General features: G+C 45.4%; 1 protein-coding gene across 3 annotated transcripts in view; it reads left to right on the forward strand.

The window, feature by feature from the left end:
* The window catches only part of CFAP97D1 (CFAP97 domain containing 1), a 148,993-nt gene that overhangs the window by 37,644 nt on the left and 83,749 nt on the right, over positions 1 to 27,600 (forward strand). The gene's annotated exons all lie outside the window — the stretch shown is intronic.

Below are 27,600 nucleotides of genomic sequence, written 5' to 3' on the forward strand. Positions count from 1 at the left end.
TGCTGGTGCCTCTGGAGTCTTTCAAACCTCAAGGTGTAGGATTCTTCAAAGGCTTGCTGTGGTGCATAAACCTACTAAATACCCCTAAATACTGTTCACAAGCAGGAATGGATGGAGTAGTGGATGGGTGGTGGATGGCTATCATGTCCCAACAAGGCTGCGACGTCAGCAAGGAGGTGGAGGAGTCATGTTTTGGGCCGGAATCATGGGGAAACAGCTGGTAGGGCCCTTTAAGGTTCCTGAAGGTGTGAAAATGACCTCTGCCAAGTATATAGAGTTTCTGACTGACAACTTTCTTCCATAGTATAAAAAGCATAAACGTGCCTGCAGGAGCAAAATCATCTTCATGCATGACAATGCACCATCTCATGCTGCAAAGAATACCTCTGAGTCATTGGCTGCTATGGGCATAAAAGGAGATAAACTCATGGTGTGGCCACCATCTTCCCCTGATCTCAACCCTATAGAGAACCTTTGGAGTATCATCAAGCAAAAGAACTATGAGGGTGCAAGTCAGTTCACATCAAAACAGCAGCTCTGGGAGGCTATTCTGAATTCATGCAAAGAAATACAAGCAGAAACTCTCCTAAAACTCACAAGTTCAATGGATGCAAGAATTGTGAAGGTGGTATCAAAGAAGGGGTCCTATGTTAACATGTAACTTGGCCTGTTACAATGTTTTGGAGTTAAATAGCTTTTTTGTTCAGTGAATGTGACCTCCTAATGCTGCAAATTCAACAAATGAGCATTCTTAGTTCTTGAAAACATATCAAATGTTTAAGGCTGCAGTCACACTAGCAGTATTTGGTCAGTATTTTACATCAGTATTTGTAAGCCAAAACCAGGAATGGAACAAATAGAGTAAAAGTATAATAGAAACATATGCTCAACTTCTGCATTTATCACCCACTCCTGGTTTTGGCTTACAAATACTGATGTAAAATACTGACCAAATACTGCTTGTGTGACGGCAGCCTAAGGGGCAACGTTTCTCCTTATGGAGAGTGACATACCAGCTCTGGCTTGTCAAGGTAAGGAGGCTTATTCGCCATTCAATGCTCCTCTGGGAAATTTAATATGCAAATTGCCTCTTCAGAAAAAAAACTCTATAGCGCCACCTGTTGGAAGTAGCGATCCTACAAGTCACAATCAACCCTTTAACGAGTCGTGCAATATGACTTAGGATAAAAGCCAAATCAGTATCTCAATTCGCTGATTTGGCTTTTATCCTAAGTCATATTGCACGACTCGTTAAAGGGTTGATTGTGACTTGTAGGATCGCCACTTCCAACAGGTGGTGCTATAGAGTTTACGTCCTCTTTTTTTCTGAAGAGGCAATTTGTATATCAAATGTTTAGAAATTCTACTGTGCCTAATAATTTGGAACAGCGCATTTTGAGTTTTGATTCATTTTGGAAATTATACTGTTATCATTGGGAGGTTTCTACCAAGCACGCACCAGGCCATTTTCCCCGCTGTTTTGGAGTCACAACCTGCCTTCTGCTGTCCACATTAATCCACATAAAAAGGCAGTTAGTGCCCTACACAAAGCAGTAGTCCAAACATTTCCTACTGCCTGCTACCAAGCACGCACCAGGTCATTTTCCCCACTGTTTGTGTGGTCACAGCCTGCCTTATGCTGTCCACATTAGTCCACTGTGATGCAACAGTAGCACCGTACGCAGTGAAACGGCAGTGACCCAATCAAGTTCAAACAAAACGTTCCTTTAATGTGTTACTTCACACAGTCCATTAGAAATACTGTACACAATACAAGGCTTCTTCACCCAGACCATTGGAAATACACAGTACACGGCTTCTTCACACAGTCCATTAGAATTACACAGTACAGGGCTTTAGGTTGCAGTCCTTAAACAGGCCGGACTTCCCTTTGTCCAGTTTCCCTGGGCGACAGCACGCCGGTACCAAATCTCTTTACTCACAACGTGCGCTGCACGCTAGATCTTCCGGATTGCAGCCGGGTAAACATAAGACAGCTCGAGAAACAGGGTGTCAGTCTCATGCCCCTTTGTTGCTTCACACAGGGAGTGCTCTGCAGACAACTGCTCTGTCTGCTTCCAAGAACATCACTGACACACCTCCCCCTCTACTACCGGGCTATTACTATTTTGACTGTGACAGCTAGCTTGGCTTGTGCCATCAATATCTGAAAATCTGTGAGCAAAACCCAAAATGCCAAGAAAGCCTGTTGTTAAGGGACAGGGATGTGGACGTGGTGCTGTCAGTAGTGCACAAGAAGGCACTGAGTCTGTGCCAGATCAGAAGAAGCTTGTTGCATCCACTATGTTCCTGGAAAAATGTCCCAGACTGGAACGTAAAAGTGTGTGGAAGCCAGAAGAGCAAGAGCAGATTCTGTCTTGGATAGCAAATAAGGTCTCTACGCATTTGTCATGCAGCAACAAATCTTCCACGACCACACAGTCTACTGTTGATACACAGATGGCTGACCCATCCAATCCTGAAGCTGGTTCTACTTCCTCCCGCCATTGTCAGTCACAGGAGACATATGACCCCAAGCTTGGCCGCTCCGAGGCGAGGATTAATGAGCAGCATAGGGCAGTAGCTGAATACCAGCTTCAACATGCCCGTCAGACTGGGAGTCAGCCACCACCACACATAACAACTGTCGAGTGGGTGTGGATCACTGACATTTGCGAGGTTCTTGAGAATTTTGAGTACTGCACCAACCTCCTGAGTGGTGATCAGGCTATTATCAGCGTAACCATCCCCTGCTGTGTCTCTTGAAGCAATCACTGCACAATCTCAAATAGGAAGCTTTGAGTGCCCAGCATGTTGGTATGTTGGTATGGAGCCAGATTTCATAATGAGTGATACTACCCAGCCCAGCCAATATTCTCAGGCAACATTGGGTGATGAGGAGGAAGATGAGGAGGATGAGGAGGGAGAGGACTTGTTTCTCTGTGCTATCTAACCCAAGTTTCATGTCTGTGCAGCCTGGATGGGCTGGAGAGGAGGAGGTTGAGAAGGAGGAGGAGGCAAGTCAGCGTGAGGAGAGGATGGGTACTGTTCCTACTCTTGGGGACACAGAACATTTGCCTTTTTGCAGCTTGGCTCACATGGCACAGTTCATGTGTACAGCACTCAGCAACTTGAACAGTGTGAAAATGGATCCAGCTCACACATCAGGGTGTTGATAAAAATCTTTCATTCGGCTTTATTTGGAAGAATTCTTTTTAACCCCTTCATGACCCAGCTTATTTTGACCTTAATGAAATGGCCATTTTCTGCAATTCTGACCTTTATGAGGTAATAACTCAAGAACGCTTCAACGGATCCTAGAGATTTTGAGAATGTTTTTTCATGACATATTGAGCTTCATGTTCGTGGTAAATTTAGGTCGATAATTTTTGCGATTATTTGTGAAAAAAACGGAAATTTGGCAAAAATTTTGAAAATTTGGCAATTTTCAAATTTTTAATTCTTATTCTGTTAAACCAGAGAGTTATGTGACACAAAATAATTAATAAATAACATTTCCCACATGTCTACTTTACATCAGCATAATTTTGTAAACAAATTTTTTTTTGCTAGGAAGTTATAAGGGTTAAAATTTGACTAATGATTTCTCATATTAACAACAAAATTTGCAAAACCATTTTTTTTAGGGACCACCTAAAACTGAAGTCAAAAGTGACACCATTCTAACAACTGCACCCCTCAAGGTGCTCAAAACCACATTCAAGAAGTTTATTAACCCTTGAGGTGTTTCACAGCAGCAGAAGCAACATGGAAGGAAAAAATGAACATTTAACTTTTTTGTCACAAAAATGAATTTTAGCAACTATTTTTTTATTTTCCCAATGGTAAAAGGATAAAATGGATCCTAAAATTTGTTGGGCAATTTTTCCTGAATACACCGATACCTCACATGTATGGGTAAACCACTGTTTGGGCACACAGCAAGGCTTGAAAGGGAAGGAGTGCCATTTGACTTTTTGAATGAAAAATTAGCTCCAATCGTTAGCATGTGTGAGCCAATATATACTGCCAGGGGAGAGGGCTTCCTGTAGGCTGGGGATGTATCAGGCTGCCAATTTAGCTTACAAATACTGAGGTAAAAATACTGACCAAATAATGTGTGAGCGAGGTCTAATACAGGAAGAGATGACATACAGGTACATACTATATACAGGGGAGATGACACACAGGTATATACTATATACAGGAGCAGATGACTCACAGGTATATACTATATACAGGAGGAGGTGACTTACAGGTATATACTATATACAGGAGGAGATGACATACAGGTATATACTATATATAGGAGGAGATGACATACAGGTATATACTATATACAGGAGGAGATGACACACGTATATACTATATACAGGAGGAGATGACATACATCAGGTATATACTATATAAAAGAGGAGATGACTCATAGGTATATAGAGGAGGAGATGACATACAGCAGGTATATACAGGGGAGATGACATAATAATAATAATAATAATAATTTTATTTATATAGCGCCAACATATTCCGCAGCGCTTTACAACTTATAGAGGGGACTTATACAGACAACAGACATTACAGCATAACAGAAATCACAGTTCAAAACAGATACCAGGAGGAATGAGGGCCCTGCTGCTCGCAAGCTTACAATCTATGAGGAAAAGGGGAGACACAAGAGGTGGATGGTATACAGGTATATACTATATACAGGAGATGACATACAGGTATATACTATATACAGAAGAGATGACATACAGGTCTATACTTTATACAGGAGGAGATGACATAGGTATATACAATATACAGGAGGAGATGACATACAGCAGGTATATACTATTTACAGGGGAGATGACATGCAGGTATATACTATATACAGGGGAGATGACATACAGGTATATACTATATACAGGAGATGACATACAGGTGTATACTATATATAAGGGAGATGACAAACATGTATATACTGAGGGGAAAATGAGAGGTGTGAGGTGAAAATGAGAGGTGTGAGGTGAAAATGAAAAGGTGTGAGTGCAAAATGAGAGGAGTGAGGGAAAATAGTGGAGTGATCAGAAAATGACAGATGTGAGGTCGAAATGACAAGTGTTAGTGGGGAATTAGAGGAGTAAGGGGGAATGAGAGGAGTGAGGGGGGAATGAGAGGAGTGAGGGGGAAAATAAGAGGTGTGAAGGGGAAAATGAGAGGTGTGAGGGAGAAAATGAGAGATGTGAGGGGAAAATGAAAGATGTGAGGGAAAAATGAGAGGCGTGATGGGAAAATAAGAGACGTGAGGTGCCATAACTAACCACAGATATTTACTATGCTCAGGCAACGCCGGGCTCTTCAGCTAGTATATATATATATATATATATATATATATATAATCTTTTTTAAATATTTTTTAAAACTTTTTTTTTTACTTTTTGCCAGCTTCAATAGTCTCCATGGGACACTGGAATCTTACCATAACCCGATCGCCTGAGCTGCATAGAGGTGATGATCAGATCGTCTGCATTTAGCAGAATTACTCACTTGCTATGAGCGCTGACCACTGGGTGGTGCTCATAGCAATCTGGCAGTGACAATTATAGAGTTCTGCAGGAGTACGAAAATAGACGTTCAACCTCCCGACCCATGACGCCTATGCGGCGTCATGGAATGATCGCATCCCTGCAGATCGGGTGAAAGGGTTAATTCCTATTTTACCCGATCTGCAGGGAGAGGGGGAGTTGTACTTCAGCCTAGGGGGGGTGGCTTTGCCCCCACGTGGCTACGATCGCTCTGATTGGCTGTTGAAAGTGCAACAGCCAATCAGAGCAATTTGCAATATTTCACCTATGAAAATGGTGAAATATTGCAATCCAGCCATGGCCGATGCTGCAATAGCATCTGCCATGGCTGGAAATCATGTACTGGCCCCCCCCACCGCCCCCGATCTCCTCCCCAGTCGTCCGTTCTGTCAGGTACCCCCCTCCGTCCCCCTGTTCGCTCCCCCGTGCTCCTGTCCGCTCCCCCCGTCCTCCGATCCCCCCCCCCTGTGCTCCGATCCACCCCCCCACCACCCCCTCATACTTACCGAGCCTCCCGGTGTCCGGCCGTGTCCTCGCTGGGCGCCGCCATCTTGGAAAATGGCGGGCGCATGCTCAGTACGCCCGCCGAATCTGCAGGCTGGCAGATTCGTTACAGGTACATTTTGATCGCTGTGGTAGGTTCTACCACAGCGATCAAAATAAAAAAATAATAAATAAACCCCCCCCTTTATCACCCCCAGAGGTAGGGACAATAATAAAATAAAGAAAATATTTTTTTTTCTTTTACCACTAGGGTTAGGGTTAGAACTAGGGGTAGGGTTAGGGGTAGGGTTAGGGTTACGGGTAGGGTTAGGGTTAGGGGTAGGGTTATGGCATGTGCACACAGAGCGGATCGGCTGCGGATCCGCAGCGGATCGGCCGCGGATCCGCAGCGGATCGGCCGCGGATCGCAGCGGATCCGCAGCGGATCGGCCGCGGATCCGCAGCGGATCGGCCGCGGATCCGCAGGGGATCCGCAGCGGATTGGCCGCGGATCTGCAGCGGATCCGCAGCGGATCGGCCGCGGATCCGCAGCGGATCGGCAGCGGATCCGCAGCAGATTGGCCGCGGATCTGCAGCGGATTGGCCGCGGATCGGCAGCGGATCCGCAGCGGATTGGCCGCGGATCTGCAGCGGATTGGCAGCGGATTGGCCGCGGATCCGCAGCGGATTGGCCGCAGATCTGCAGCGGATTGGCAGCGGATTGGCCGCGGATCCGCAGCGGATTGGCAGCGGATTGGCCGCGGATCCGCAGCGGATTGGCAGCGGATTGGCCGCGGATCCGCAGCGGATTGGCCGCTGCGAATTCGAAGCAGTTTTCCATCAGGTTTACAGTACCATGTACACCTAAGGAAAACCAAATCTGCTGTGCCCATGGTGCGGAAAATTCCGTGCAGAAACGCTGCATTGTATTTTCCGCAGCATGTCAATTCTTTGTGCGGATTCCGCAGCGGTTTACACCTGTTCCTCAATAGGAATCCGCAGGTGAAATCCGCACAAAAAAACACTGGAAATCTGCTGTAAATCCGCAGGCAAAACGCAGTGCCTTTTACCTGCAGATTTTTCAAAAATCGTGCGGAAAAATCTCACACGAATCCGCAACGTGGGCACATACCCTTAGGGTTAGGGTTGGAATTAGGGCTAGGGTTGGAAATAGGGTTAAGAATAGGCTTGTGGTTAGGGTTACGGATAGGGTTAGGGGTGTGTTGGGGTTACAGTTGTGGTTAGGGTTGGGATTAGGGTTACGGTTGGGATTAGGGTTAGGATTAGGGTTGGAATTAGGGTTACGGTTGTGTTGCGGTTAGGGTTGTGGTTAGGGGTGTGTTGGGGTTAGGGTTGTGATTAGGGTTATGGCTACAGTTGGGATTAGGATTAGGGGTGTGTTGGGGTTAGTGTTGAAGTTAGAATTGAGGGGTTTCCACTGTTTTAGGCACATCAGGGGTCTCCAAACGCAACATGGCGCCACCATTGATTCCAGCCAATCTTGCGTTCAAAAAGTCAAATGGTGCTCCCGCCCTTCCAAGCCCCGACGTACGCCCAAACAGTGGTTTACCCCCACATTTGGGGTACCAGCGTACTCAGGACAAACTGGGCAACAACTGTTGGGGTCCAATTTCTCCTGTTACCCTTGCAAAAATAAAAAATTACTTGCTAAAACATAATTTTTGAGGAAAGAACAATTATTTTTTATTTTCACGGCTCTGCGTTATAAACTTCTGTGAAGCACTTGGGGGTTGAAAGTGCTCACCACACATCTAGATAAGTTCCTTCGGGGGTCTAGTTTCCAAAATGGGGTCACTTGTGGGGTGTTTCTACTGTTTAGGCACATCAGGGGCTCTGCAAATGCAATGTGACGCCCGCAGACCATTCCATCAAAGTCTGCATTTCAAATGTCACTACTTCCCTTCCGAGCCCTGACGTGTGCCCAAACAGTGGTTTACCCCCACATATGGGGTATCAGCGTACTCACAACAAACTGGGCAACAAATATTGGGGTCCAAATTCTCCTGTTACCCTTGTGAAAATAAAAAATTGCTTGCTAAAACATCTTTTTTGAGGAAAGAAAAATGATTTTTTATTTTCACGGCTCTGCGTTGTAAACTTCTGTGAAGCACTTGGGGGTTGAACGTGCTCACCACACATCTAGATAAGTTCCTTGGGGGGTCTAGTTTCCAAAATGGGGTCACTTGTGGGGGGTTTCTACTGTTTAGGCATATCAGGGGCTCTGCAAACGTAACATGATGCCCGCAGACCATTCCATCAAAGTCTGCATTCCAAAACGTCACTACTTCCCTTCCGAGCCCCGGCATGTACCCAAACAGTGGTTTACCCCCACATATGGGGTATCAGCGTACTCAGGAGAAACTGGAAAACAACTTTTGGGGTCCAATTTCTCCTGTTACTCTTGCAAAAATAAAAAATTCTGGGCTAAAAAAATATTTTTGAGGAAAGGAAACACATTTATTATTTTCACGGCTCTGCGTTATAAACTTCTGTGAAGCACTTGGGGGTTCAAAGTGCTCACCACACATCTAGATAAGTTCCCTTGGGGGTCTAGTTTCCAAAATGGAGTCACTTGTGGGGAGTTCCTACTGTTTAGGCACATCAGGGGCTCTGCAAACGCAACCTGATGCCCGCAGAGCATTCCATCAAAGTCTGCATTTCAAAACGTCACTACTTCCCTTCCGAACCCCGACGTGTGCCAAAACAGTGGTTTACCCCCACATATGGGGTATCAGCGTACTCAGGAGAAACTGGACAACAACTTTTGGGGTCCAATTTCTCCTGTTACTCTTGCAAAAATAAAAAAATTCTGGGCTAAAAAAATATTTTTGAGGAAAGGAAACACATTTTTTATTTTCACGGCTCTGCGTTATAAACTTCTGTGAAGCACTTGGGGGTTCAAAGTGCTCACTACACATCTAGATAAGTTCCCTTGGGGGTCTAGTTTCCAAAATGGAGTCAATTGTGGGGAGTTCCTACTGTTTAGGCACATCAGGGGCTCTGCAAACGCAACCTGACGCCCGCAGAGCATTCCATCAAAGTCTGCATTTCAAAACGTCACTACTTCCCTTCCGAACCCCGACGTGTGCCAAAACAGTGGTTTACCCCCACATATGGGGTATCATCGTACTCAGGAGAAACTGGAAAACAACTTTTGGGGTCCAATTTCTCCTATTACCATTGGGAAAATAAAAAATTGTGGGCTAAAAAATCATTTTTGAGAAAAGAAAAATTATTTTTTATTTTCATGGCTCTGCGTTATAAACTTCTGTGAAGCACTTGGGGGTTCAAAGTGCTCACCACACATCTAGATTAGTTCCTTGGGAGGTCTAGTTTCCAAAATGGGGCCACTTGTGCGGGAGCTCCAATGTTTAGGCACACAGGGGCTCTCCAAACGCGACATGGTGTCCGCTAATGATTGGAGCTAATTTTCCATTCAAAAAGCCAAATGGCGTGCCTTCCCTTCCGAGCCCTGCCGTGCGCCCAAACAGTGGTTTACCCCCACATATGGGGTATCATCGTACTCAGGACAAACTGGACAACAACATTTGGGGTCCAATTTCTCCTATTACCCTTGGGAAAATAAAAAATTCTGGGCTAAAAATCATTTTTGAGGAAAGAAAAATTATTTTTTTATTTTCACGGCTCTGCGTTATAAACTTCTGTGAAGCACCTGGGGGTTATAAGTGTTTACTATGCATCTAGATAAGTTCCTTGGGGGGTCTAGTTTCCAAAATGGGGTCACTTGTAGGGGAGCTCCAATGTTTAGGCACACAGGGGCTCTCCAAACGCGACATGGTGTCCGCTAACGATTGGAGCTAATTTTCCATTCAAAAAGTCAAATGGCACGCCTCCCCTTCCGAGCCTTGCCGTGCACCCAAACAGTGGTTTACCCCCACATATGAGGTATCGGCATACTCAGGAGAAATTGCCCAACAAATTTTAGGATCCATTTTATCCTGTTGCCCATGTGAAAATGAAAGAATTGAGACTAAAAGAAATTTTGTGTGAAAAAAAAGTACTTTTTCATTTTTGCGGATCAATTTGTGAAGCACCTGGGGGTTTAAAGTGCTCACTATGCCTCTAGATGAGTTCCTTGGGGGGTCTACTTTCCAAAATGGGGTCACTTGTGGAGGAGCTCCAATGTTTAGGCACACAGGGGCTTTCCAAACGCGACATGGTGTCCGCTAACGATGGAGATAATTTTTCATTCAAAAAGTCAAATGGCGCTCCTTCCCTTCCGAGCCTTACCATGTGCCCAAACAGTGGTTTACCCCCACATGTGAGGTATTGGTGTACTCAGGAGAAATTGCCCAACAAAATTTAGGATCCATTTTATCCTGTTGCCCATGTGAAAATGAAAAAATTGAGGCTAAAATAATTTTTTCGTGAAAAAAAAGTACTTTTTCATTTTTACGGATCAATTTGTGAAGCACCTGGGGGTTTAAAGTGCTCACTATGCTTCTAGATAAGTTCCTTGGGGGGTCTAGTTTCCAAAATGGGGTCACTTGTGGGGGAGCTCCAATGTTTAGGCACACGGGGGCTCTCCAAACGCGACATGGTGTCCGCTAAAGATTGGAGCCAATTTTTCATTGAAAAAGTCAAATGGCGCTCCTTCCCTTCCGAGCCCTGCCGTGCACCCAAACAGTGGTTTACCCCCACATATGAGGTATCAGCGTACTCAGGACAAATTGGACAACAACGTCCGTGGTCCAGTTTCTCCTTTTACCCTTGGGAAAATAAAAAAATTTTCGCTAAAATATCATTTTTGTGACTAAAAAGTTAAATGTTCATTTTTTACTTCCATGTTGCTTCTGCTGCTGTGAAACACCTGAAGGGTTAATAAACTTCTTGAATGTGGTTTTGAGCACCTTGAGGGGTGCAGTTTTTAGAATGGTGTAACTTTTGGGTATTTTCAGCCATATAGAACCCTCAAACTGACTTCAAATGTGAGGTGATCCCTAAAAAAAATGGTTTTGTAAATTTTGTTGTAAAAATGAGAAATCACTGGTCAAATTTTAACCCTTATAACTTCCTAGCAAAAAAAAAATTTGTTTCCAAAATTGTGCTGATGTAAAGTAGACATGTGGGAAATGTTATTTATTAACTATTTTGTGTCACATAACTCTCTGGTTTAACAGAATAAAAATTCAAAATGTGAAAATTGCGAAATTTTCAAAATTTTTGCCAAATTTCCGTTTTTTTCACAAATAAACTCAGAAATTATCGACCTAAATTTACCACTAACATGAAGCCCACTATGTCACGAAAAAACAATCTCAGAATCGCTAGGATCCGTTGAAGCGTTCCTGAGTTATTACCTCATAAAGGGACACTGGTCAGAATTGCAAAAAACGGCAAGGTCATGAAGGGGTTAAAACGATTCCTTTATTCTTCCAAGTAGTTAAAACATAGCAAACGGTAGAAACCTCTATATTTGTGGACATGCACACCAGGCACTGGCGGCCAAGAGATGCATTTCGATCCTAGTATGGATCTTTGTCACAGCTCAGGAGACCTCTTGTTGTCATGCTAACCCATCGGTGACCCGCGATCAGAGTTAGACAGCAGCATTAATAGCCACGGGTGGTTCGCGATTCCACTCGTGGCTGTTTCGGGCACATGTCAGCTGTTCAATATAGCTGACATGTGCCAGGAAAGATGTGGGCTGCCGGAGCCCACATCAAAGGTACTATTACGCCCGATGTCGGAAAAGGGCCAAAATCCTGGCAAAGTGCAGTGGATAAAGCATATCTTTTTGCTAAATAAAGTTATTTAGAAAAAATATTAATATTTAAATGTGTATTATTTATTTTATTGATTTATTTTATAACTATTCTCTTTAACCCCTTCACCCCAAAGCCTGCTTTCAACTTCCTGACCAGGCCATTTTTTTCAATTCTGACCACTGGCACTTTATGAGGTCATAATTCTGAAACGCTTCAACGGATCCTGGTGATTCTGAGATTATTTTCTCATGACATATTGTACTTTATGATAGTGGTAAAATTCTTCAATTTCTTCAATTTGACTTGCGTTTATTTGTGAAAAAAATGGAAATTTGGCGAAAATTTGGAAAATGTCACAATTTTCAAATTTTGAATTTTTATTCTGTTAAACCAGAGAGTTATGTGACACAAAATAGTTAATAAATAACATTATCCACATGTCTGCTTTACATTACCACAATTTTGGAAACATAATTTTTTTGTTAGGAAGCTATAAGGGTTAAAAATTGACCAGCGATTTCTCATTTACAACAAAATTTGCAAAACCATTTTTTTTAGAGACCACCTCACACTTGAAGTGACTTTGAGGGGTCTATCTGACAGAAAATGGCCAAAAGTGACACCATTCTAAAAACTGCACCCTTCAAGGTACTCAAAAGCACATTCAAAAAGTTTATTAACCCTTCAGGTGCTTCACAGGAATTTTTGGAATGTTTAAAAAAATTGAGCATTTACGGTAACTTTTTTTCACAAAATTTTTACTTCAGATCCAATTGTCATGTCGGACGCTGTTCAGACCAGGTTGTTCGACAGACAGCGGTAATTCCGCTTTTGACCACTATGTGCTCATTGGCGTCGGCTAGATTTTATCTAGCTGGTCCGGGGTTAATTTACCTGGTGCTCGGATTGGAAGCTGGGCCATGCCCACTGCCTTTAAATAGTTCTCCTGAACTTTGGGCGTCGCCGATTATAGCTTCTGTCTTGTGCGTTGTTATCTCGGTCTGGAGTGGTGAACTAGTAGTTGGAGTATCGTTGCTGGTGGTGTATTTCCCTTTGTCTTATTTACTCCTTCCTATATTTGTATTTATTTTGCCCTGTGCACTTATTGTGTATTCCTGAGTGACTGCGGCATGGTGTATATTTTCCGTTATCCTTGTCTGTGCTAACTGTGAGTATTGGTGTATTATCGTTTCACTGGGTGGCGGGTAGTGGTTTCAGCCTAGGGTTGAAACAGGAGACAGGGTGAGGTTCGAGGCCTAGACATGCACACCATCAGTGTAAACTCTAGGTAGAGGGTCAGCCAGGATTTCCCTAGTCTGAGGGAAATTGCAGGGGCCTGGGTTATTTGCTCTTGCCCACCTAGTCTTCCCGTGACATTATAATCGGCCTTTAAAACAAAAAAAAAATGGGGGTTTCGTTTTTTTTTGTTGTTTTGTCATGGATCCCATGACTTCCATAACCCACCAGTTGGAGGCGCTGTCCCTACAGGTCACTGAGTTGAGGGGGGCAGTGCAGCAACAAGGACTAGCAGTATCTAATGTGCAAGCTGGAGCGACAGGTAGAGTTGCTGAGCCTAAGTTTCCTTTGCCTGAAAAATTTGCTGGGGAATGCAGTAAATTTATTTCTTTTCGTGAAGCTTGCAAACTATATTTCCGTATGCGCCCGATCTCCTCGGGTAATGAGGCTCAGCGTGTGGGCCTGGTGTTGTCATTGTTAAGCGGGGATCCCCAAGCATGGGCGTTTTCTTTGCCATCTGATTCTGCTGCATTTGACTCTGTGGAGAGTTTTTTTTTCTTTCTTGGAAATATTTACAATGAGCCTGGCAGAATGGCTCTAGCAGAATCTAAGATACGCACTATTCGCCAGGGGGAGCAAGTTGCAGAGGATTACTGTTCTGAATTTCGTCGCTGGGCGATCGATACACAGTGGAATGATCCAGCGCTGCGGAGTCAGTTTATTCATGGGGTTTCTAGAAGGGTTAAAAAAGCCCTTCTGATGTACGAGACTCCTACTTCTCTAGACTCCGCTATGAGTCTGGTTGTCCGCATTGATCGCCGTTTGCGTCAGGGGGAGCATGAGACATCACCTATGGGAGAGGGTTTAGGTTCACGTGAGGTTGCTGCAGGTGAGCCCACGGAGCCTATGCAAATCGCAGGGGTGTCACATGTGAAGCATTGAGCCCCTGAGCTCAGGAAGCAGGGAGACTGTTTTTACTGTGGTAAAACTGGTGATTTTATTAACATCTGTCCTCTGCTGTCTAAGAAAAACGCAACGGCGGAAAACTTCTAAGCTCAGAGGGTATGGAGGAGACCAATCTGAGCTTATGTATATCCTCCATGGTGGTTTCTCAATGCATGCTCCCTGCTAAGGTTATTATCGCTGGCAGTGAGCTGCCAATTACTGTTTTTGTGGATAGTGGTTCAGCCACAAATCTCATTGATGAGGAGTTTGCGCGCACAGCAGGTTTTAGGATTGAAAAACTGCCTCATCCTATCCGCGTGGTCACCATCAATGCTGCTCCTCTCTCACAGGGGGAGATTACTGAATTTGTGGCTGAGGTGAAACTCCACATTGGGGTTTTACATTCCGAGCAGGTTACATGTAAGGTGCTCAGGAATCTTCCTGCTCAGGTGGTTTGGGGTTTTCCATGGTTGTCTATGCACAACCCGGTAATTGACTGGAAAACTCAGGACATAGTTCAGTGGAGCGAGTTCTGCCAGGAGAATTGCCTGGCCACATGTGTGTCTGCTGTGACTTCAAGCGTTCCGGAGTCACTTCTGGATTTTGTGGATGTGTTCTCTGAGAAGGGTTGTTCAGAGTTGCCGCCACATCGTCCCTATGACTGTACTATCAGGTTTAAACCAGGGGCCAAATTGCCTAAAGCAAGGATGTTTAACATCTCCGGTCCGGAGAGACAAGCGTTAAAGGATTACATTGCTGAAAGTTTGAGCAAAGGGCACATCAGGCCTTCATCCTCACCTGTGGCAGCAGGGTTCTTCTTCGTGAAGAAGAAAGATGGCGGATTACGCCTGTGTTTGGATTTCAGGGAGTTGAACCAGATTGCGGTTTGTGATCCATATCCTATGCCACTGATACCGGATTTGTTCAACCAGGTGGCAGGTGCTAAGTGGTTTACCAAGCTTGACCTCAGGGGGGCGTACAACCTCATAAGAGTCCGTCAAGGTGATGAGTGGAAGACGGCTTTTAATACCCCTGAGGGTCATTTTGAAAATTTGGTGATGCCATTTGGGTTGACCAACGCACCTGCAGTGTTTTAGCATTTCATAAATGATGTGTTCTCGCATGTTTTGGGGAAATTCGTTATTGTGTACCTAGATGACATCCTCATATATTCTTGCGACCATGATACTCATTTAGATCATGTCAGGCAGGTGTTACACCTTCTCAGAGAGAATAAGCTATATGCGAAACTGGAGAAATGTGTATTTTCGGTACAGGAGTTGCCTTTCTTGGGCTATATTGTGTCTGCTTCAGGGTTTAAAATGGACGCCGCTAAGGTGCAAGCGGTGTTGCATTGGGAATGGCCTGATAACCTAAAAGCACTTCAGCGGTTCCTTGGGTTTTCTAACTACTATAGGAAGTTTATCAAGGATTTTTCTATCATTGCTAAACCGCTAACTGACATGACTAAAAAGGGTACCAATTTCTCAGTTTGGCCTGAGGCTGCTGTGTGCGCATTTGAATCTCTTAAAAACAGGTTTGTTTCGGCTCCCATTCTGGTGCAGCCAGATGTATCGAAACCTTTTGTTGTAGAAGTCGATGCGTCTGAGGTTGGTGTGGGGGCGGTGCTGTCACAAGGCTCATCCTTGAGCGGTTTGCGTCCATGCGCCTATTTTTCCAAGAAACTGTCGCCCGCCGAACGTAACTACGATATCGGCAACAGAGAGTTGTTGGCAATCAAATTGGCCTTTGAGGAATGGCGACACTTCTTGGAGGGGTCGGTACATCAGGTTACTGTTATTACCGACCATAAGAATTTGCATTATTTGGAGTCTGCCAAGCGTCTGTCTCCCAGGCAGGCTCGCTGGGCATTGTTTTTCACGCGGTTCAACTTTGTTGTCACTTACAGGCCTGGTTCTAAAAACACTAAGGCGGATGCTTTGTCCAGGTGTTTTCCGGGGGGAGAGCCTCGGGAAGATCCAGTACCCATCCTCCAAAAGGGTGTTGTGGTTTCGGCTCTCACTACCGAGATTGAGGCTGAGATTGCCGAGGCCCAGGAAGAGGTACCTTCTGAGCTTCCCGTCAACAAAACATTTGTACTGCTTTATCTCCGCTTAAAGGTTTTGGCGGAGCATCATGATGCTGTCCTGGCTGGCCATCCAGGGGTTAGGGGTACTGTTATGATCCGGTGACCCTGGAGCCGCATGAGACTATCTCTGGAGTAGGTGGTACCTGTACTGACCGCAATCCTAATACTGACACCACAACTAGAAGTAGCCGTGGGATGTACCTAACCAGGCCTAGACACCTCGACACAGCCGGAGGACTAAATACCCCTAAAAATGGAAATGGGAAATCCTATCTTGCCTCAGAGCAGAGCCCCAAAGGATAGGCAGCCCCCCACAAATATTGACTGTGAGTTTAAGAGGAAATACGTACACAGGCAGAAAAAACAGAGTTTAGCAAAAGAGGCCCTTCTAGCTAGATAGAAAGGATAGGACAGAATTCTAAGCGGTCAGTATTAAAACACTAGAAAATTCCACAGCAGAAAATACTATATACTACATCTAACTAAAGACATAGGATGTATATCTGCATCTCCAGAGAAACCAGCATGACAGAAAAATCCAAACAAGTCAAGCTGGACAAAAACACAATAGATTGCACTGCACATAAAAGCACACTGCATGCGTGCTACAGAGAACCAAAACAAGGCACTTATCTTAGTTGAAATGACAGCAGGGCAGTGGAGCCAGACAGAGATGCAATCCCTCCAAGATACAATGGACAACTGGCAGGGATTGATGGATCCTACAAACCTAAATACCTAATAGAGCTGCAATAAGCAGAAACACCTGCCCTGGCCTATAATCCAGAGACCACTGCACTACCACTAACAACCACCGGAGGGAGCCCAAGAGCAGAATTCACAACAGTACCCCCCCCTTGAAGAGGGGTCACCGAACTCTCACCAGAGCCCCCAGGCCGATCAGGATGAGCCAGATGAAAGGCCCGAACCAAATCAGCAGCATGGACATCAGAGGCAAAAACCCAAGAATTATCCTCCTGGCCATAACCTTTCCATTTGACAAGGTACTGAAGCTTCCGTCTCAAAAAACGAGAATCCAAAATCTTCTCAACCACATACTCCAACTCCCCATCAACCAACACAGGAGCCGGAGGATCAAGAGAGGGAAGAACGGGCACCACATATTTCCGCAATAAAGATCTATGGAAAACATTATGGATAGCAAAAGATGCCGGAAGGGCCAAACGAAAAGACACCGGATTGATAATCTCAGAAATCCTGTAAGGACCAATAAACCGAGGCTTAAACTTAGGGGAAGAAACCTTCATAGGAACATGACGAGAAGACAACCAGACCAAATCCCCAACCCGAAGCCGGGAACCAACACACCGACGACGATTAGCAAAACGTTGCGCCTCCTCCTGAGACAACACCAAATTGTCCACCACATGAGCCCAAATTTGCTGCAACCTGTCCACCACAGAATCCACACCAGGACAATCAGAAGGCTCAACCTGCCCTGAAGAAAAACGAGGATGAAAACCAAAATTACAAAAAAAAGGCGAAACCAAGGTAGCCGAACTAGCCCGATTATTAAGGACAAACTCGGCCAATGGCAAGAAAGCCACCCAATCATCCTGATCAGCAGACACGAAGCATCTCAAATAAGTTTCCAAAGTCTGGTTGGTTCGCTCGGTTTGGCCATTTGTCTGAGGATGAAATGCAGAAGAAAAAGATAAATCAATGCCCAGCCTAGCAAAAAAGGCTCGCCAAAACCTAGAAACAAACTGGGAATCTCTGTCGGACACAATATTCTCCGGAATACCAAGCAAACGAACCACATGCTGAAAAAACAATGGAACCAAATCAGAAGAGGAAGGCAACTTAGGCAAAGGCACCAAATGAACCATCTTAGAAAACCGGTCACAAACCACCCAGATAACTGACATCCTCTGGGAAACCGGAAGGTCTGAAATAAAATCCCTAGAAATATGCGTCCAAGGCCTCTCAGGGACCGGCAAAGGCAAAAGCAACCCACTAGCGCGGGAACAACAAGGCTTAGCCCGCGCACAAGTCCCACAGGACTGCACAAAAGAACGCACATCCCGCGACAAAGAAGGCCACCAAAAAGACCTACCAACCAAATCTCTGGTACCAAAAATACCAGGATGACCAGCCAACACAGAACAATGAACCTCCGAAATCACCCTACTAGTCCATTTATCAGGAACGAACAGTTTCCCCACTGGACAGCGGTCAGGTTTGTCAGCCTGAAATTCCTGAAGGACCCGTCGTAGATCAGGGGAGATGGCAGAAAGAACCACCCCTTCCTTTAGAATGCCGACCGGTTCAAGGACCTCCGGAGAATCAGGCAAAAAGCTCCTAGAGAGGGCATCAGCTTTAATATTCTTACAACCCGGAAGATACGAGACCACGAAATCAAAACGGGAGAAAAACAAAGACCATCGAGCCTGTTTAGGATTCAGCCGCTTGGCAGACTCAAGGTAAATCAGATTTTTATGATCGGTCAAAACCACAATGCGATGCTTGGCTCCCTCAAGCCAATGTCGCCATTCCTCGAACGCCCACTTCATAGCCAACAATTCCCGATTGCCGACATCATAATTACGTTCAGCAGGCGAAAACTTTCTGGAAAAGAAGGCACATGGTTTCATCAAGGAACCATCAGAATTCCTCTGAGACAAAACGGCCCCTGCCCCAATCTCAGAAGCGTCAACCTCAACCTGAAATGGAAGAGAAACATCTGGCTGACGCAACACCGGAGCGGAAGTAAATCAGCGTTTAAGCTCCTGAAAGGCAGAGACAGCCGCAGAGGACCAATTCGTCACATCAGCGCCCTTTTTCGTCAAATCGGTCAGGGGTTTAACCACACTGGAGAAGTTAGCAATGAAACGGCGATAAAAATTAGCAAAGCCCAAAAATTTCTGAAGACTCTTCACGGACGTGGGCTGAATCCAATCATGAATGGCCTGAACCTTAACCGGATCCATCTCTATAGTTGAGGGAGAAAAAATAAAGCCCAAAAAAGAAACCTTCTGCACTCCAAAAAGACACTTAGACCCCTTCACAAACAAAGCATTGTCATGAAGGATCTGAAAAACCATCCTGACTTGTTTCACATGAGACTCCCAATCATCGGAAAAAATCAAAATGTCATCCAAATATACAATCATGAATTTATCACGATAATTCCTGAAAAACAGATGGAGCATTAGAGAGCCCGAAGGGCATCACAAGGTATTCAAAATGGCCCTCCGGCGTATTAAATGCAGTTTTCCATTCGTCACCCTGCTTAATACGAATAAGATTATATGCCCCTCGAAGGTCAATCTTAGTAAACCAACTAGCCCCCTTAATCCTAGCAAACAAATCAGAAAGCAAAGGCAAAGGGTATTGAAATTTGACCGTGATCTTATTCAAGAGGCGATAATCAATACAAGGTCTCAAGGAGCCATCCTTCTTGGCAACAAAAAAAAATCCCGCTCCCAATGGTGAAGAAGATGGCTGAATATGCCCTTTCTCCAAAGACTCCTTAACATAACTCCGCATAGCGGTATGTTCAGGCACCGACAGGTTGAAAAGTCGGCCCTTAGGAAACTTACAACCTGGAATCAAGTCAATAGCACAATCACAGTCCCTATGCGGTGGAAGGGAACTGGACTTGGGCTCACCGAACACATCCTGAAAATCAGACAAGAACTCTGGAATTTCAGAAGGGGGGGAAGAGGAGATTGACATCAAAGGAATGTCACCATGAGCTCCCTCACAACCCCAACTAGTCACAGACATAGATTTCCAATCCAACACCGGATTATGTACCTGCAACCATGGAAAACCCAGCACAATAGCATCATGCAAATTATGCAACACCAAAAAGCGACAATCCTCCCGATGGGCTGGCGCCATGCACATGGTCACCTGTGTCCAAAACTGGGGTTTATTTTTAGCCAAAGGTGTAGCATCAATGCCCCTTAAAGGAATAGGGTTCTCCAAAGACTGCAAGGGGAAACCACAACGTCTAGCGAATTCAAAGTCCATTAAATTCAAGGCGGCGCCAGAATCTACAAACGCCATGACAGAAAATGACAACAATGAGCAGATCAATGTCACAGATAACAGAAATTTAGGTTGTACGGTACTAATGGTAACTGAACTAGTGATTCTCTTAATACGCTTAGGGCAGACCGAAATGACATGAGAAGCATCGCCACAGTAAAAACACAACCCATTCTGACGTCTGAATCCCCGTCGTTCAGCTCCAGACAGAATCCTATCGCACTGCATAGGCTCAGGTATCTGCTCTGAGGACAACGCCACAGCGTGCACAACTCTGCGCTCACGCAGGCGCCGATCAATCTGAATGGCCAGAGACATAGAATCGCTCAGACTAGGGTTGAGCGACCTTTACATTTATAGGATCGGGTCGGGTTTCACGAAACGCGACTTTTTCAAAAGTCAGGTCGAGTGAAATCGGCCGATCCTATAAAAAAGTCGGGGTCGGGGTCGGCCGAAACTCGAAACCCAATGCAGTGCATTGGGTTTCCAATGGTTCCCAGGGTCTGAAGGAGCGGAAACTCTCCTTCAGGCCCTGGGATCCATATTTAAGTGTAAAATAAAGAATTAAAATAAAAAATATCGCCATACTTACCATCTGATGCGCCCTGGTACTAAGCGGGAACCTTCCTTCCTTAGAATCAGCCTTCCAGGACCTTGCGGTGACGTCGCGGTGACGTCGCGGCTTGTGATTGGTCGCGCGGCCGCCCATGTGACCGCTCGCGCGACCAATCACAAGCCGCGACGTCACCGTGATGTCACCGAAGGTCCTGGAAAGGCTGATTCTTAGGAAGGAAGGCTGCCGGAAAGAAGCCGAGGGTGAGTATATTCCTATTAGGTATATACTCACCCTGGGACGCGCCCTGCTTCTTTCCGGCAGCCTTCCTTCCTAAGAATCAGCCCTTCCAGGACCTTCGGTGACGTCACGGTGACATCGCGGCTTTTGATTGGTCGCGCGAGCGGTCACATGGGCGGCCGCGCGACCAATCACAAGCCGCGACGTCACCGCGATGTCACCGCAAGGTCCTGGAAGGCTGGTTCTAAGGAAGGAAGGTTCCCGCTTAGTACCAGGGCGCATCAGATGGTAAGTATGGCAATATTTTTTATTTTAATTCTTTATTTTACACTTAAATCTGAATTCCGATACCAATTCCCGATATCTTAAACATATCGGGAATCGGTATCGGAATTCCGATTCCAGATTCAGAAGATCGCCGACTTCATGGCCGACCCCACACAGGGGTCGGGTCGGGTTTCATGAAACCCGACTTTGCCAAAAGTCGGCGACTTCTGAAAATTGCCGACCCGTTTCGCTCAACCCTAGCTCAGACCAATAGGTGTGGGAAACCCCACCATAACATCTTTAACAGATTCAGAAAGACCCTTTCTGAAAATTGCCGCCAAAGCATCCTCATTCCATTTAGTCAGCACAGACCATTTTCTAAATTTCTGACAATACAATTCTGCCGCTTCTTGACCCTGAAACAGGGTCAACAAGGTCTTCTCAGCATGATCCACAGAATTTGGTTCATCATATAATAACCCTAGAGCCTGAAAGAAGGCTTCTACATTAAGCAAGGCAGGATTCCCAGATTCCAGGGAAAATGCCCAATCCTGAGGATCGCCACGCAGCAGGGAGATTACTATTTTAACCTGCTGAATGGGATCACCAGAAGAACGAGGTTTCAGAGCAAAAAACAGTTTACAGTTATTTTTAAAACTCAAAAATTTAGACCTGTCCCCAAAAAATAACTCAGGAGTAGGAATCTTAGGCTCTAAAACCGGAGTCTGAACAATATAATCGGAAATACCCTGTACCCTAGCAGCTAGTTGGTCTACACGAGAAGCTAATCCCTGAACATCCATGCTAGCACACAGCTCCTCAGTCACCCAGAGGAAAAGAGGGAAGGAAAGACAAAACAGACTGCAGAAAAAAAAATGGCTCAGGACTTTTCTTCCCTTCTTCTGAGATGCATTTAACTCATTGTTGGCCAGTTGTATTGTTATGATCCAGTGACCCTGGAGCCGCATGAGACTATCTCTGGAGTAGGTGGTACCTGTACTGACTGCAATCCTAATACTGACACCGCAACTAGAAGTAGCCGTGGGATGTACCTAACCAGGCCTAGACACCTCGACACAGCCGGAGGACTAAATACCCCTAAAGATGGAAATGGGAAATCCTATCTTGCCTCAGAGCAGAGCCCCAAAGGATAGGCAGCCCCCCACAAATATTGACTGTGAGTTTAAGAGGAAATACGTACACAGGCAGAAAAAACAGAGTTTAGCAAAAGAGGCCCTTCTAGCTAGATAGAAAGGATAGGACAGAATTCTAAGCGGTCAGTATTAAAACACTAGAAAATTCCACAGCGGAAAATACTATATACTACATCTAACTAAAGACATAGGATGTATATCTGCATCTCCAGAGAAACCAGCATGACAGAAAAATCCAAACAAGTCAAGCTGGACAAAAACACAATAGATTGCACTGCACATAAAAGCACACTGCATGCGTGCTACAGAGAACCAAAACAAGGCACTTATCTTAGTTGAAATGACAGCAGGGCAGTGGAGCCAGACAGAGATGCAATCCCTCCAAGATACAATGGACAACTGGCAGGGATTGATGGATCCTACAAACCTAAATACCTAATAGAGCTGCAATAAGCAGAAACACCTGCCCTGGCCTACTGCACTACCACTAACAACCACCGGAGGGAGCCCAAGAGCAGAATTCACAACAGGGTACCTTGGAGTTGGTGTCACGCCGGTTTTGGTGGCCCAAGATCCGACAGGACGTGGTCTCATACGTGTCAGCTTGCACCACGTGCGCCAGGACTAAGACGCCTCACTCCCATCCTGTTGGCACACTACTTCCTCTCGAGGTACCTAGTAAGCCATGGATGGAAATCTCCATGGATTTTATCACTGACTTGCCCTCCTCAGCTGGGAACATGGTCATCTTGGTGATTGTTGATCGGTTCTCAAAAATGTCGCACTTTGTGTCTTTGCCTTCATTACCTAACGCTAAGACTCTGGCTCAGGTATTTGTGCAGGAGGTGGTCAGACTTCATGGGGTTCCATCTGACATCGTTTCTGATAGGGGGTCTCAGTTTGTGGCAAAATTTTGGAAAGCATTTTTTTCACGGCTGGGGATCAAGTTGTCTCATTCTTCGGCGTTTCACCCTCAGTCTAATGGTCAGACCGAGCGTATGAACCAAAATTTGGAACAGTACTTACGCTGCTTTGTTTCGGATAACCAGGAGGAGTGGTCAAAGTTTCTTCCTTTGGCTGAGTTTGCCATCAATAATTACCGCCAGGAGTCGTCTGGGGAGTCTCCGTTTTTTTGTGTTTACGGACTTCATCCTCAATTTTGTACTTTGAGTCAGGGGGGCTCTTCCGGCATCCCGGAGGAAGACCAGTTAGGAGCACAATTATCATCAGTCTGGAGGAGAGTTAAACAGCGCCTGTTGAGTGTGGGTGCTAGGTACAAACATGTGGCTGACAGTAGGCGTGTGCCAGGTCCGGACCTGAGTGTGGATGACTGGGTGTGGTTATCCACAAAACATAAGACTCAAAATACCATCCCTTAAATTGGGTCAACGGTTTATTGGTCCATTTAGGGTCACCGCCGTCATTAACCCAGTAGCGTACCGATTGGAGCTTCCTACGGTGTATAAGATACACAACGTGTTCCACAGGTCTCTGTTAAAGAAGGTGGTGGGTTCCATGGACGCGGCGCCTATGCCACCTCCAGTCTTGGTGGATGGTAATTTGGAATTTGAAGTCTCCAAGGTGGTTGACTCTCGTGTAGTGCGCCGCACTTTACAGTACTTGGTACACTGGCGTGGTTATGGGCCTGAGGAGAGGTCCTGGGCACCAGCCTCGGACGTTCATGTGGATCGGCTGGTCAGGTTTTTTCACCACCACCATCCGGACAAGCCGGGTCCTATAAGCCGTGAGGGCCCTGGGGTCCCTCGTAGAAGTTGGGGTACTGTCATGTCGGACGCTGTTCAGACCAGGTCATTCGACAGACAGCGGTAATTCCGCTTTTGACCACTATGCTCATTGGCGTCGGCTAGATTTTATCTAGCTGGTCCGGGGTTAATTTACCTGGTGCTCGGATTGGAAGCTGGGCCATGCCCACTGCCTTTAAATAGTTCTCCTGAACTTTGGGCGTCGCCGATTATAGCTTCTGTCTTGTGCGTTGTTATCTCGGTCTGGAGTGGTGAGCTAGTAGTTGGAGTATCGTTGCTGGTGGTGTATTTCCCTTTGTCTTATTTACTCCTTCCTATATTTGTATTCATTTTGCCCTGTGCACTTATTGTGCATTCCTGAGTGACTGCGGCGTGGTGTATATTTTCCGTTATCCTTGTCTGTGCTAACTGTGAGTATTGGTGTATTATCGTTTCACTGGGTGGCGGGTAGTGGTTTCAGCCTAGGGTTGAAACAGGAGACAGGGTGAGGTTCGAGGCCTAGACATGCACACCATCAGTGTAAACTCAAGGTAGAGGGTCAGTCAGGATTTCCCTAGTCTGAGGGAAATTGCAGGGGCCCGGGTTATTTGCTCTTGCCCACCTAGTCTTCCCGTGACACCAATTTGTTTTATTTTACCAAGGGTAACAGGAGAAATTGGACCACAAAAGACGTTGTACAATTTGTCCTGAGTATGCTGATACCCCGTGTGTGGGGGTAAACCACTGTTTGGGTGCATGGCAAAGCTCGGAAGGGAAGGAGCGCCGTTTGACTTTTCAATGCAAAATTGGCTGAAATTGAGATCGGACACCATGTCGCGTTTGGAGAGCCCCTGATGTGTCTAAACAGTGGAAACCCCCACAAGTGACACCATTTTGGAAAGTAGAGCACCTAGGGAACTAATCTAGATGTGTGGTGAGCACTTTGAACCCCCTAGTACTTCACAAAAGTTTATAATGTAGAGCCGTCAAAAAAAATCTTTTTTTTTCTTTCACAAAAATGATTTTTCACCCCAAATTTTTTATTTTCCCAAGGGTAAGAGGACAAATTGGACCTTAAAAATTGTTGGGCAATTTGTCCTGAGTACGCTGATACCCCACATATGGGGGTAAACCACTGTTTGAGCGCATGGCAGAGCTCAGAAGGGAAGGAGCGCCGTTTGACTTTTCAATGCAAATTGAGATCGGAACCCATGTCGCGTTTGGAGAGCCCCTGATATGCTTAAACAGTGGAAACCCCCACAAGTGACCCCATTTTGGAAAGAAGACCCCCTAAGGAACTTATCTAGATGTATGGTGAGCACTTTTAACCTCCAATTGTTTCACTAAAGTGTAGAATGTAGAGCCGTGAAAATAAAAAAATATTTTTTTCTTTCCACAAAATTATGTTTTAGCGCGCAATTTTTTTTCCCAAGGGTAACAGGAGAAATTGGACTGCTAAAGTTGTCCAATTTCTCCTGAGTATGCTGATACCCCATATGTGGGGGGTGGGAACCACTGTGTGGGCGCACGGCAGAGCTCGGAAGGGAAGGAGCGCCGTTTGGAATGCAGACTTAGGTGGATTGGTCTGCAGGTGTCATGTTGCATTTCCAGAGCCCCTGATGTACCTAAACAGTAGAAACCCCCCACAAGTGACCCCATATTGGAAACTAGACCCCCTAAGGAACTTATCTAGATGTGTTGTGAGAACTTTGAACCCCCAAGTGTTTCGATAAAGTTTATAACGCAGATGTCACGGGGGTACTGGGTAGACTACAGCTGATTACCCGGGCCCCTGCAATATCCCTCAAACTAGAGAAACCCTGTCTGTCCCTCTCCCAGAGTTTACACTGAAGGTGTGCATGTCTGGGCTGCCAGGCCTGACCCTGAGTCCTGTTTCAGTACTAACCTGAAACCTCCACCCGCAACCCAGTCATAAGACCTCTCACCAACCCCTACAGAAGGCACAGACAGGGAAAACTAAAAAACGCACCACGCCGCAGACACACAGAAAAACACTATAATGTGCACAGGGCAAAACAATACAAATATAGGAAGGAGAAATATAACGAAGGATACTACACCACCAGATACAATATTTCCTCTCCTAGACCACCACTCCAGACCGAGATCACCAGGCACAAGACACAAGCTATAATCGGCAACGCCCAAAGCCCAGCAAAACTATTTAAAGGCAATGGGCGTGACTAAGCCTCCAACCCGAGTACCAGCCAGATTAACCCCGGACAATCTGGATCAATCTAGCCAGCGCCACTGAGCATATAGTGGACGAATGAGGAATTCCCCTGTCTGTCGGACGCCCTAGTGTGAACAGCATCCGACATGACAGCAGAGCCGTGAAAATAAAAAATATATTTTTTTCCACAAAAATGATATTTTAGCCCCCAAATTTTTATTTTCTCAAGGGTAACAGGACAAATTGGACCCCAAAAGTTGTTGTCCAATTTATTCTGAGTACGCTGATACCCCATATGTGGGGGGGAACCACTGTTTGGACGCACAGCAGAGCTCGGAAGGGAAGGAGCACTGTTTGGAATGCAGACTTAGATGGATTGGTCTGCAGGCATCACGTTGCATTTGCAGAGCCCCTGATGTACCTAAATAGTAGAAACCCCGCCACAAGTGACCCCATATTGGAAACTAGACCCCCTAAGGAACTTATCTAGATGTGTTGTGAGAGCTTTGAACCCCCAAGTGTTTCACTACAGTTTATAACGCAGAGCCGTGAAAATAAAAAATCTTTTTTTTTTCCACAAAAATTTTTTTTTAGCCCCCGGTTTTGTATTTTCCCAAAAGTAACAGGAAAAATTGGACCCCAAAATTTGCTGTCCAATTTGTCCTGAGTACGCTGATTCTCCATATATGGGGGTAAACCCCTGTTTGGGCGCACGGGAGAGCTCGGAAGGGAAGGAGCACTGTTTTACTTTTTCAACGCAGAATTGGCTGGAATTGAAATCAGACACCATGTCGCGTTTGGAGAGCCCCTGATGTGCCTAAACAGTGGAAACCCCCAATTCTAACTGAAACCCTAACCCAAACACACCCCTAACCCTAATCCCAACCATAACCCTAACCACACCCTTAACCCTAATCCCAACCCTAAATGTAATCCAAACCGTAACTTTAGCCCCAACCCTAACCCTAACCCCAACCCTAAATTAAGCCCCAACCCTAACCCTAACCCCAACCCTAACCCTATCTCTAACCCTATCCCTAACCCTAACCCTAGCCCTAGCCCTATCCCTAGCCCTAACCCTAGCCCTAACCTAACCCTAGCCCTACCCTAGCCCTAACCCTAATGGGAAAATGGAAATAAATACATTTTTTAAAATTTTATTATTTTTCCCTAACTAAGGGAGTGATAAGGGGGGGGGGGCTTGATTTACTTTCATAGCGTGTTTTGGCGGATTTTTATGATTGACAGCTGTCACACGCTAAAAGACACTTTGTATTGCAAAAAATTGTTTTTGCATCACCACATTTTGAGAGCTATAATTTATCCATATTTTGGCCAACAGAGTCATGTGAGGTCTTGTTTT

Source organism: Ranitomeya variabilis, chromosome 4, assembly GCF_051348905.1.
Source record: "Ranitomeya variabilis isolate aRanVar5 chromosome 4, aRanVar5.hap1, whole genome shotgun sequence".
NCBI lineage: Eukaryota > Metazoa > Chordata > Amphibia > Anura > Dendrobatidae > Ranitomeya > Ranitomeya variabilis.